At 45.1% G+C, this 9,788-nt stretch overlaps 1 protein-coding gene and 1 non-coding gene across 6 annotated transcripts in view; one reads left to right on the top strand and one right to left on the bottom strand.

Annotated features, from left to right (window-relative positions):
* Positions 1-236: 236 nt before the first annotated feature.
* Positions 237-449, bottom strand: LOC136309675 (small nucleolar RNA U3). The gene has a single exon (XR_010726353.1). It is a non-coding gene; the product is annotated as a small nucleolar RNA U3 (small nucleolar RNA).
* DCLK1 (doublecortin like kinase 1) overlaps positions 364-9,788 on the top strand; it is a 400,808-nt gene continuing 391,383 nt past the window's right edge. For 4 of the 5 annotated variants that reach the window (XM_066234330.1, XM_066234328.1, XM_066234331.1 and 1 more), the window contains exon 1: positions 7,789-8,104. The gene's annotated coding sequence lies outside the window, so the exon portion shown is untranslated. Of the gene's footprint in view, positions 382-7,788; positions 8,105-9,788 lie in introns of those variants that run through there. The other variant, XM_066234329.1, reaches the window with a different exon arrangement.

Raw genomic sequence — 9,788 nt, 5'->3', positions numbered from 1 at the left:
CCCCAGCGCCCGGGCCATCTTTGCTCCAATGGAGCCTTGGCTGCGGGAGGGGAAGAGAGAAACAGAGAGGAAAGCGCGGCGGAGGGGTGGAGAAGCAAATGGGCGCTTCTCCTGTGTGCCCTGGCCAGGAATCAAACCCGGGTCCTCCGCACGCTAGGCCGACGCTCTACCGCTGAGCCAACCGGCCAGGGCTGTACCCCAGCTTTTAAAAAATTTTTTTTAATTTTTTTTATTCTACCACTCAGACTGCATTCTCTCTCTCTTACTCTCCCAAAGGAAGAGAAGAACGATCATCAATGGCAAAAGGCAGTTGCACAAGCAACACCAAGAGCCTGCTTCACGCTCAGGAGAGAACACTGCAACTCCTCCTCGTGGTTTCAGGTGCTCTACACGATCAGAGAAACCTCCTAGTAACAAACTATAGAAATGATCCCTGAAAGTATAGTCTTCCCCAGCTTTTTTTTTTTAATGTTTACTGTATTGATTTTAGAGATAGAGACAGGAAGGGAGGGAGGGAGAGAGAAACAGGAACATCCTTCTGCTCCTGTATGTGCACTGACTGGAGCTTGAACTGGCAACCTCTGTGCTTCAGGACGATGCTCTAACCAACTGAGCTATCTGGCCAGGGCTGTACCACAGCTTTTTAATCCCCTCATCTACTGATAGATATTTTGGCTGTTTTTATTGAATATATCTCATATTGCCAAGATATTTTTTTTTATGAATGCAAGTTAAATTTTTATTTAATACATTTTTTATATTTATGGAGATTTTTATATGATTTTTCTCCCTTTTTCCCTTAAGCTGTTTTAGTGATGAATAAAATAAATTAATTGATTTTTCTTGTTAAAATAATCTTGCGTTTCTTAGATTAAACCTTCTAGCCCAAGATATGTTTCACATTTCTGTACTGCTGAATTTGTTTTCGGAATTTTTGTATCTATTTCTACACGTGAGATGAGATTATAGTTGCCTTAAAAAGACACTGCTCTTGGGTTTTGATATCTTGGTTTTGCTAGTGCCTTAAGTGAATTGAGGAGAACCTGCACGTTTTTACTCAGGGATAAATTATTTGTTACTTGAATATTTGGCAGAATTTACCTGTGTTTTGTGGGTCTTTTGTTTTTATCATGGGAAGGTTTTAATCCTGATGCAATTTCTAGTTCTTCTAGAGTCAGATTTGGTAAATAATATTTTCTAAGAATTTATTTTATCTAAGTTTTAATGTGTATTAGTCTACAGTTATTTATAAAATCATTTTTATTATCTTTAACTGTAGAATCTGAAGTTAAGCTCACTTTTTTATTACTAATGCTACACTCATTTTTACCTTCTTTATTTTATTCTTACTTGTTACTGCCACAGATTGGTCTATTTTATTAGTATTTTGAAGGAACCATTTTTGATGATTCTCTGCTCTGTATTGTATCTTTGTTTGCTATGATACTAAGTCAGCTCTCTAATAGTTCCCTTGCTGTGTGCCACAGGATCTCAAATTCAGCAGCTTAAGTAACACCCTTTTATTGTCACAGGTCCAGGTATAGGAGAGCTGGATCATCTGCTCAGGGGCCTCCAGGCTGAAAACAAGATGTTGGTTGGGGCTGTGATTCTCACCTGAGAGTTGGGATCTTCTTCCAAGCTCACTGGTTTTCATAGAACTCATTGTCTTATGGTTACATGAAGCCCATATGTCCTTGCTAGATGCTGACTGGGGGCCGCTCTCAGCTCTGAACAAGCAAACACAATTCTTTGCCATGTGGCCCCTGCAGCCAGATCATAACCAGGCCATTTGCTTTGCTCCAGACCAGTAGGAGAGCCCTTACTAAGCTTCAGTTTCTCTGGCAGTTTTCTCTTCAGTTTTCTCTGTCTCTGACCTCTAGAGTTGACCCTTTTTTAAAAGGGCTGACTTGATAGGTCAAAACTGATCATGCGCAAACAGATGGGGTTATGACAGGTGTATGCACAAAGAGACAGAAATCTTGAGAGCCATGTTTGAATTTATCCTTTTTAAAAAAATTAGGTTGTCTTTTTAACTCCTGAAACTAGATGCTTAGTTTCAGGTTTTCTAATGTATTTTCTTTTATTTCTTTTTTTTTTTTTTTTGTATTTTTCTGAAGTTGGAAACGGGGAGGCAGTCAGACAGACTCCCGCATGCACCCAACCGGGATCCACCTAGCATGCCCACCAGGGGGCAATGCTCTGCCCATCCGGGGCATTGCTTTGTTGCAACCAGAGCCATTCTAGCGCCTGAGGCAGAGGCCATGGAGCCAACCTCAGCTCCCGGGCCAACTTTGCTCCAATGGAGCCTTGGCTGCGGGAGGGGAAGAGAGAGACAGAGAGGAAGGAGAGGGGGAGGGGTAGAGAAGCAGATGGGCGCCTCTCCTGTGTGCCCTGGCCGGGAATCGAACCCAGGACTCCTACACACCAGGCTGATGCTCCACCACTGAGCCAACCGGCCAGGGCCTCTAATGTATTTTCTAAAATCCATTATAATTTCTTTTTTCAGAAATATGTCATGGAAAGTATATTTTTTAAATGTTTAAATGTATTGGTTTTTAAATTAATTTTGCTTTAATTACTTATTTCTTTTTTATTGCATTGTGGGAGGAAATATTGACTGCATGATATCAATACTTGGAACTTTGTTGAAAAATTTTTCCATTTTCTTATTATAATTCTGTCAATTCTATGTTATATCATTGAGGTTATGCTATTTTGTATACACCAGCTAATAACTGTTGTATGTTCTTGATTGATTAAATGAAACAAAGGAACCATAGTGGACATAAAGCACCCAAAGTTCCCTTCACACCCACTGTTCCCTCCTGCCACCCTCTCCAAGCAATTCTTCAACAGGAAAATTGTTCTTATTTCCTTGTCCTTCAATATTCCCCAATAGCAGCCAGAAAAGCTAGAGGATCCTTTAAATGTGAAAATATGATCTCACCAGTTTTCTGCTAAAAAACCCATTAGTTCCTTTTAGGACAAAATCCACATTCTTTAATGCAGCCAGTGGGCCCTGGAGCACTGGCTCTTACTCCCTCAGCAGCCAGCCCTGCCCTCTGCCCAGCCCACTGTGTGCCAGCCACGGAAGCCATCTCTCTCTCACTCGTTGAATAAGGTGCTTCTGCCTTAGTCTTCACGGGCTAGTCCTTCTGTGTGGAATAGGGGGTATATCAGGTTATAACCCCTATTTTATATATATATATATATATATATATATATATATATATATATATATATATCTGGTTCCTGGCTAGTGAACTTCGGGTCTCTTCAAGATTACTTTCTCAGGGAAGGAGAGCCCTCTCAGAAGCTTGGTTCCTTTCCTTCACAGTACCTGTACTTAGTGATATTGTAATTTAAGTAATTACTTGTGTAAGTATGCATTTAACACTTGTCAGTGCTGTGGGTAGAGAATACTTGCAAGTCTACCTCCTGGCTGTAGAACTCCCACCTAGCACAGTGCCTGGCACAATCGGATACATTCAAAGATTATTGGATAAATAGATGAATGAATAAAAACTTGTGTGGTCTACAAAATACTCACAACCTCAAAGCAGCATCAAAGTCAAGGATGTAATCCTAGGTGTAAAAGTGTGAATTTTAGTTATTACTAAATCTCTAGACACTTATTTTCTTTAGAGAACATGTGAACCTCTGTAACTATCAAGTACACTGAGATAGTCCTTTGCCATTATCAGTCAACCTGGAGAGAGGTCCTGGGCAGTGAGTTGATGGCACATGCTGTGACCATGTTCCTGTGAAAAGTTTTTGTCAACAACTCAGATGAGGATGTCGATGTAGTGGCAATCGGACTGATGGGACACTGGAGGGACTACTCCTGGGCAAGGTCTAAAAGGACCCACAAAGGATCTCACTCAACAGGTTAACAGGTTGGATCAAATAACAATACATGATTTAATAAGGAAAATACAGAACACTGAATTTAGATCCCCCAAAGAAAATGGAACAAATTGAATAGAATGAGGAACCAGAATAAGCAAAATGTGAGAAATGCATGGAGATTTTAATTGACTGGTTGAGTCGATGGTGGGGCATACCTACCGAAGATTCTGACTTGATGTTAGTCTCCTTTAATAGGAGCAATGTGTCCAGAACCATTGAGTCCCCAAGTTTCCCCAGTCAGACCACCCTGGCCACCACGTCCAGGTCTGAAAGGTAGATGTTGAAGGAGGTACTAATGGCTGCCTATCACTGACACTTGCAAACCATGTCATGTGAGAGACAGTTGAAGAGCTCAGGATTCTTAGTTACTGAGGAGTAGAATTGGTGGAACATAATAGACTGTCAAATCAAAGGCAGGGTCATTAGATTTGTTCTGTCTATTCAAAGAGAGGATGTGGGACCTCTAGGGAAGTTCCAGGGAGGTGGTTCTCAGTTTCATTTGAGGAGCTGCCTGACAGGGGAGAGGGCTGTGTAGAGTTCCCCTCTATTCAAGGAAATCACACTTAGGAAAGAGAGAAATGAGCTTTGGGAGGCTCTTAGGGAAGGCATCTTAGGTAGATCGAGTTCCTCCTTTGTGCAGGTCTGGAACCTTATGTAGTTTGGACCTTCAGTACATTTGGAGTGCCAAACCAGAGATAAATGGCTAATTAAAAATTATTTTTAGAGATCTCATACATCACGCCTAGAGTACCCTGATCTATCTTAACCCTCAGGATAAATCTTTTCATTTTTGTCATGTGTACCACATTTAGCAGCAATGGAGTGGGGCTGAAAGACCACTTGCTATGGAGGGCATTCATGCAAGGGATAAAAATTGGACAGGCTGTTGCCAAGGAACTTCATCAAGGAGTTTCTGTTATTTCAATGGGAGGCAGAAATAAGTGTTCTGTAATCAGGGGCAATTATGAAACGATGTGGGAAATGCCATAAAGGGCCATTACCATATGGGAAGAACTACAAAGAAAGTTAGAATGATGATCATATTCTATAAAGCTGTTCCTCACATGCTTGATGACCCATCCCAGGAGCACTGCATGCCCTCAACTTCAGAGAAGTAAAGAGATTATGAAAGGGACTGAGTAAATTTTGCCTCCTAGAGGGAAAAACAGGAAGTGCATCTATTCCTGCTCATACCCTTTAGTCTATAATTCTCTTTGAATCTACATGAGTGAGCATATATGATATATATATCTATATATCTATATATATCTATATATATACTAGGATATATATATCTATATATATCTATATATATACTATGAAGAAGCCAGTGGCACCTAAAAAGACAAACATAGTCAAATAAAAATTATTATTCTTTGATTTCATTTCTCTTCCCTGGTTTGTACTTGGTTTACTTTCAGGGAGAAAGAAAGCACATATAGATTAGACCACCAACTTTGTGTTTGAATGTGAGGTGCACATGTGCTCACAAAAATTTTAGCTCAGGGTAGACATGTTTGGTGGTCCCCATCACTACAGGAAGCAGTGTCCCCAATAGCAAGACTCATTTTCTCTCTGTTATGAATTAATAAATCATTGATTAAAAGACTGCATTTTCCTTAAGAGATTAAACTTCACACTGGAATTTGGTGTTATTTTATGAGCATATGGCCATAAAATTGAAAAACTGACTTGAATTTTGAAACATTAGGAATTTTTAAAAAATGGAGTTGGGCTCTACATTAGCTGTGTGACCATGTTCCTTCAGATGAAGATAATAATACCTATCTTGAATGGTTCTTGTGGGAGTGAAATACGAAAATATATAAGAGCCCCACTCCCACCCCAGCACAGCAGAAAGCAAGCACAGTTAATAGGTGCCATGGACAGAACTGTGAGAGCTGTGGCTGCTTGGAACAGCAATCGGGGTCCACGGCTTAAGCAGCATTAGCTCTCTGGAGTTAGAATAGATCTCTGTTAACTTCAAATTTGCATGGGAAGAAAGGATGCATTAGTTCCAGTCATTTCTTTGATCAGTGTCCTGGTGAGGTAAAGGAAGTAACATCAGTTTTTGAAAATGACTTGCGTTAGAATTTCCCGGTAAAATTCATTTCAAGGAGAAATTATTATAGAATAGGAATTAAATTTGTCAAGTAGCTTTGGCACTTTGGTAGTGACTTCTGTCAGGTCACTGAGTACTAGCCTGCTGTCTTGCCTCCATGATAGGACCATAGTGTAGTGGCCAGTAGGTACTATTTAGTGTGCTCATCCACTTAATTCTTAGTTATCCAATTATTAGGTGTCCTGGAGTGTTAACAATGTCCAAGTATTTCCAGTGAGAACACAGTACCCCCGAGAAAACCTCAGTCCAGGTGTTTCTTTGCACACATTAACTGCGTGTCCCAGGTAGGAGAGCCAGGAGAGAGGTGAGATACAGTTGAGTTACTTACAGTGCTTAGGAAATGACCCTGATAGAATATCCACATGGGTGAGAGGATTGAATTTACTTCCTGCTTTAGCAATGGGCAGAAATTGCTTAGCATTTGTCACTGGAAAGATTAACAGGAGCTCTGATTTCTGTTCTCAAGAAAATACAGTTGGTTCCATACTTTCCTTGGCCCTCAGTTTGCATTAGAATTTGGAGGAATAGGCTCAGCCCTTTGCATTTAGTCAAGTTGGTGAGTCCATTGTACTCTCATCCTTTGGCTTTTCAATAGTTCAAAAATAAACCTTGCAACACTTGTTGAATATGTAACATGCAGCTCATTTGAACTGTGTTAACAAATGGTATTTAGTATTTACATAATAGTCTGAACATATTTCAGAATAGTTCTTATTAATAATAAGTAGTCAAATGCATAACTGGGCTAAATGGTTAAGAGGAAAATAAAATTCTGATTTTTTCATTAAAAGGTGCAAGCATAGGGAAAGAGAAAAATACGTGTGTGTGTGTGTGTGTGTGTGTGTGTGTTCTGTATTGAAAAACAGTGTATCTGGGCAAATACATGTCTCAAGGGACATGACTCAAAGTCAGTAGATGAACTGGACCAAAATTCAGGCTGACCCTGAAACACGCTAAGGGTCACAGAAGTCTGACAAGTACTTCCACTCCTCGGACTTCTGTGCAAAAACTGGAGGAGGCTGTGGTCAGCCTGGGCTCTGAGAACAGCCCTCTGTCAAGAAGGGAGCAAAGGCTGTGTGAGCTCATGGGGTTTTTCAGCGCTGACCACCAGGGTTGGCAGCCACGAGGGGTCTCATAGTGAAACCTGACTGGTTTAGTTAGCAAATGCCTATTGTGACATATTTGGCTCCAAGCAGAGGTCACTTGAATTTCAAGGTGACTCATGTCTTTCGGTAAGTGGAGATGAAGGGTGTGATCTATGCATACATCTGCCGGTCCCCAGTAGGGGTTGGGGGTGGTGGTGAGGGTGACACTGTGCTGCTTAAGTTGGGAGGTTGGTTGGTTCTCTCAGGAGGTGCTCCATGGTTGTATCCTGGCTTCCATAATCCCTGGAAAGGTGTTACATCAGAGTGTATGTGGTGGTGGGAGGAACTGTTTACCTAGCTGCTCTTAAGGGACGGGGTCTCACCGATGAGCCACGCGTCCCCTCTCAACCGAGCACACTGCCTGGCTCAGACACGTCCCCAACCAGGCTCTCTTCTCTGTCCCCAGGTCCACCATGTGATCTGCCCCTATCTCCAGACAACCACTCCTGGGGATTGGGAGGTGGTGTACGGGTTTGCTCAAGCTCGTGCACTGAGGTCGCAGCGCCTGGAGTGGGTGCGGGGAGGGGAGGACCCGGGGCGCAGCCGTGGTGGGTGCGCCCTGCCCAGAAGGGCGGGGGCGCGGGGCGCGCACGCGGAGGAGGAGGACGAGGAGGAGGGAGCGGGGAGGGCGTGTGAGTGAGAGAGCGACAAGAAAAGGGAGCGCGCCCGCCGCCGCCCACCTCCAGAGAGAGGCTGGAGCGAAGCTGTGGTGAGGGCCGCATTTCAATGAGGACCCGCCGAGGCTCGACCCTGCACTAGTGGCCGCAGCCCCGGCGCCCGACCTCCGCAGCTGCCGCAGCCCAGCCCGGCTCCGCGCCCGGAGCCTCGCAGCCCGCAGCCCCGGCCGCGCCCAGCCCGGCGAGGACAGCAGCAGGAGGCGGCCCCGCGCGCGGCCACAAAGATATCGGCGGCGTCTCTGAGCGGACCGGTGCGTGTTTGCGGTCGCTGGGGAAGGGAGCCGCGGTAGGGCCGGACGCAGTGCGCGGGGGGTCGCGGCAGGCGGACGTCCCGCTAGGCCCGCCGTTCCTCGAAAGGTGCGGCCCGCTAGTCCGCCGGCCCGGCCGGGGGCGGTGTGTGCGGGTGGCCCCGGGGCGGCTGGCACCTGCCTCTTTTGTCTGGTGCTACCGGGCGTAGAACGGGGAGTCGGGCCAGCGCCCCACCGCGCCCGCCCCAGCTTCTCTCCGCGTGTCCATGGAGAAGGAGAGCCGCGGCGGAGGAGCCGGGCGCGGTGTTGGTCATTGTCAGAACTCGCCGCGGAACCGGGACCAAGTGTGCGCCTAGGAGGGGCCGCGCCAGGCCCCTCATTGTGTGCTCTTCCATGTGCCCGGGAATGTGGTGTGCGCTGGCCGATATGGCGATCTGTGCGTGGTGGGTGGCTGCAGTGTGACTGTTTCAAGTGCATTTGCAGAGCCTCGAGTTCCTTCAGGGACAGCGAGGCTGCTAAGGTACAAATTAGTGCCTGCAGTGCAAAAAGCACGCAGGGAGGAAATGGCATTTTCCTTCTAGTGGGAGCGCACGCACAACCTGCATCGCCCCCACAAAAGGGGCTGCTTTTGCAAACCGGGTTTGCTAGGAATCGCTGCTGGGTTTGGCAAGGAGATAGATGCTGGCAGGGAATGGAGCAGGTGAAAGGTTTCATTCAAACCGGCTCCCTCCGCACTTGTGAATGATGATGGTGCTCACGCGTTCCTCGGCCACACTGCAGGCTGCTCCCTGAATACGTTTTGTGAATGCTCTCAAGTCAATAGCCTTTGGAAGGGAAAGGAAAGTAGGACAACGTTTTAAGTATGAAATGTCACATGGATGCGGGTCAGGCGGGATTTTGGAAAGGTTACACGTAGGAATATTATAAAGGATCCACACATATCCTGTGACGTCTAGGTCCAGGGTGTTGCATGCACTCTGAAGATGTGTGTGTGTTCTTCTAATTCTAGTCTGTCCATCCATATTTATTCTAATCCACTGGCAGAAATATGCCTTGGACTTCCAGGTCTAGCATCAATTTAAATATGATAGTATTTATGCCAGATTATGTTTTGGTGAGTGAGTAAGAGAGAGAGAGAGAGAGAGAGAGAGAGAGAGAGAGACTGTGTGTGTGTGTGTGTGTGTGTGTGTGTGTGTGTTGGGGAGGACGGATCTTGGAAACAGAAATTCATGAGCTCATCTAGAGGAGGATGAACACAGGTTCCTCAAAATGGTGAGAAGTCCCACAGAGAACAATGGAGGGTGCTGATTTCTTGGCCTGGCAGTGTTAATAAGAAAATCTAGGATAAGAGCCACACCACCCTTCTTCCTGCCTCGGGTGTCTGTGATCTCAGTGGCTAAAGCCCTGTGGTTACCTTCTTGGTACCACCACACATGTGGCGCAGTCCCTTAGCCACCTGCGGTCTATGAACACGTGGTTGTGTGCTTTAGCCAGCTTCCGGTGTAGAAAGTGGGTGCTTGTAGAGGCCCAGTGAATCTTCTTGGCTCAAATATATGACTAGGCCCACTGGAGAGCTGAACCAGCCAAGGAAAGGGAAAAACATACCTATTTTGATGCCTCATGTACATACTGGGATTGCTAGGATGTGTAATGTGGTTTGTGACATTCATTAAGTGGTAAATGTAGT

This window comes from Saccopteryx bilineata, chromosome 6 (genome assembly GCF_036850765.1).
Source record: "Saccopteryx bilineata isolate mSacBil1 chromosome 6, mSacBil1_pri_phased_curated, whole genome shotgun sequence".
Lineage (NCBI taxonomy): Eukaryota > Metazoa > Chordata > Mammalia > Chiroptera > Emballonuridae > Saccopteryx > Saccopteryx bilineata.
Note: the sequence above shows the minus strand (reverse complement) of the source record. Positions and strands in the feature narration are given on the sequence as shown.